A 3385-nucleotide genomic window follows, 5' to 3' on the forward strand; every position below is an offset into this window, starting at 1 on the left:
AAGTAACTGCAGTAGCTAATAAAAGCAGTTAATCCTTTAAAGCTTGTATGTGTTATATGTAAACAAATATTCATTTACTATTTGTCTCGCAAGTGAGATTAAAAAAGGAGACATAACAGCCTCCCTGTTATCTTTGAAGTGTCAAAGTCTGAAAAAGTCATTCAAGTTCTAAGTTCTCTGAGACCTTCACATTTGTTAAAGGCAAATGATGAAAAATTGTTGTATTTTTCATGTTTAGCTGAACCATTGAAGATTTATCCCTGTGCAAGACATCCAACCACATGTAAAAATATTCACTTTGTCATAGTAATGAATTGTACAAATAACAGTGGTTAAATGACAATTTTAAAGATTTAGATGTACAACCCAAAATAACTTAGAACAGTGACATACCACTGTAGCAATATGAATCATTGGTGTCTTTATATGTAAAAGTCTTCACCATGTGAAGTAGCTTGTTTTGTTCTCAGGTAGGGTTCAGTACCCCACACTGAATAACAGACTTCATGAAAGATATATATTAGTTGGAAAGAATCCACCAAGCAACATAAGGATTATACTTTCTACTATCTGATTAAAAAAAAAAAAATTACTTTCACATAAGGAAGGATTTAAAGGACTTGATATGTGACATAGGCTGCTGAAAAGGGGAAGAACAAAGTCTTCTCTGAAGTTGTTGGCTAGGACAAAAATTAATTTGACTCAATGCCATGCTGCAAGTGAAACTTTAAACTGGACTGTAGTTCCTCAACTTTCTCAGAAAAATTAAGTTTTCTTTAATTCTAAGTCAGTACCATGTTCCCTGCCACTCCTTCCAACCAAAAAACAAAAGTTAAAGAAAAACAATATTGAGTGGTAGATGACTTGCAAGTTTTCAGTTCTGTTTTAACCACCAAAGTGGAATGGTTTTATTACATGTTTAACATGGATTAGGGAGAAAGATTGAATGGCAACTGGAATTAAATGTTAAGATCCAGATTTAAAATATATAATTAAGACAACTGCAGAGTCATGTTATATTAACTGTGGGGCAGTATGTGTCTGTTTTCCAAATCTAGCAGGTTCATATGTTCAGCTATAGTAAAATTTGAAGTGTACTGTCTGCTGGTGTTTCTTTTCAAGCTCTGAAGAAATAAAACATGAAGCTATATTGAAGAGTGCATTAAATTTTATTAATTAAATACATGTTTACACTTACTTATAAAAGAGTCTACCAATTTCAAGTACAAATCTAGATTAAGTTATCCATTCCATAAATCATATCAGCTTGAAAATTTGCAGTGCTGACAGTGCAGTGACATTTACATGAAAAAAAAAAAGCAGTTCAATTATATTTCCAGTCAAATAACAGTATGTCACAATATATTGCAAGCTAGATGTTTATTTCAAAGTAGCATGCAGTGTACAAGCAGTGTTTAATGTTATAGGACTCTTTAAAATTGGGATTGAGTAAGCAGTATTTTTTACTTAGTTGTCGGAGCTATTCTACTAATTAATCAGTGAACAGGAAAAACAAAATAACAGCAAATCAGAAATGACCAGGAGAGTTGTACATATTTAAGATATACTGAGAAACAGATAACTATAACATCAAGGAATGGACTGTGTAACTGGCTCATTTTCTGCCCATTGGAAAAAGCCACACTGTTTTTCCTTTCCTAAAGGGCACACAAAAAAGTTCTTTCCATTATTGGGACCAAGCTTCAACACCATCTTCATAACACATCGTTTGCCATGGTGACAAAATGGAAAATTCAAGTCAGCCCACTGTCAAAAGAAACAGTTTTTAGGCACAGTTTTAGCACATATGTTGGCTCTGAACTCCTTATTTTAAAATTAAAAAGGGAGATGGATCTACAGGGGAGGCCTTAACAGAAAGTCTTGCTACTTAGGATAGTCTGAGCTCTCTGGTGATCAGTGCACTGCGTGCACTTTGATTAGTGTTAAATACCATAACTCGGCTTTGTAAGTTTAATTGATGTTAATGCACAGTTTTCTACAAATTAAGGCATCATAGTCATTATTGTCTCAAATTCATATATGATCTTTCTGGTGGTAGGTGACCCAGCTAAACTCTTCCCAGTCATGTACATTCACAGCGAGAAGGTGAGACCACAGGTTGTAGCCATGAAGGCTGGGTTGCACAGCGGTGCAGCCTTGGAAGCAGCGGTCCAGACAGACTATAGCATACATGCCCTCAGAGGTTTTCAAGATTTTGGATTGACAGAGACATAGCTGATGTCCAGATCTAAAGTTTGCAGCAGTCCTTCTTCAAGCCAGAGGCTGAACTAAATGAGCTGTATAAGTCCCTCCGAATCAATAATTCTACTATGCATCTGTCTTACATTACGCTGAAGCAGATTAAGAGCATTTGCACAAGCAGGTACATTCTCAGATGTAAGAGAAGTAACTGAAACAATAAGCTTACAGCTATGATTATGCTCTTAGTTTCAATTCAGTGTGAACAGATACCATCCATTAAAAGCATGAGGTCATTTTAAACACTTTTGCACAATTACAGATTATTGGGGTAAGGTGGCGACATGAAAAATGTTTGAATTAAGCAAAAAGTGGGAAACATTACATATTAGAAAACAGGCCATGAAGTCTTATACTTACTTGAAAATAGTCGCACCGAGTTTCTGTGGGTAGAGGACAGCTGTAAAACTTCCTGCCCTTGTTTTCTCCATCCTTCCTCACAATTCTGAGCTTGCAGAGGTGACCATGTTTACTGCAGCGAGGATGGCCTGTGCTTAATGCATGAATATCATCTGTCATATCAACTTGAGGTTTGCTGTAATGACAGGTTACAAAATGACTTGTGTATAATGCTAAAGGGATTACCAACACCACAGTCAAAGAATTCTGTCCTACTATTATTATAGAATGCTCAGTGCACATTTGCACATGACAGCCAAAGAACTTACTTGCTTCTCTAATGCAGCCTATTGCTCCTTTAAAGCTGAATAATTACTGGGAGTGAATAAACTAGTCTAGAAGGTATCATATCAGCTTTGCCCAGCCTTTGCCTTGGTTTTAAACTATTTCAATGTATTCCTAAATTCAGCTGCAAAACAAAATAAATCATACTACCTGTGTTATACTACCCGCCCTAAATTCCACCACATTTTAAAAGAATGTTCTGCTTTCAGTGGGAAAAACATCAATACCAAGTAATTAGTTAAAGCTGAAGGTATTTGTATGCTTCCCAGAATTTTCCTATTCTCTTTACTAAAAAATTACTGTAATGCTTGTATTCTGACAAGAAGCAATCTGGCTAAGGGGGTGGAAGAGGTCTCTGGCTGTGATAAAGTTTCTTTCTTCCTCTTGATTGAGGTAGAGATTATCTGAATGCAATACACAAGGTTTTATTTAGAAATGGTAA

General features: G+C 35.7%; 1 long non-coding RNA gene across 1 annotated transcript; it reads right to left on the reverse strand.

Moving 5' to 3' along the window:
- Nucleotides 1151-3379, reverse strand: LOC110398073. The gene is made up of 2 exons (XR_002438180.1): nt 2620-3379; nt 1151-1767 (listed from the first exon to the last, which is right to left on the reverse strand). It is a non-coding gene; the product is annotated as an uncharacterized LOC110398073 (long non-coding RNA).

This window comes from Numida meleagris, chromosome 4 (assembly GCF_002078875.1).
Source record: "Numida meleagris isolate 19003 breed g44 Domestic line chromosome 4, NumMel1.0, whole genome shotgun sequence".
Classification (NCBI taxonomy): domain Eukaryota; kingdom Metazoa; phylum Chordata; class Aves; order Galliformes; family Numididae; genus Numida; species Numida meleagris.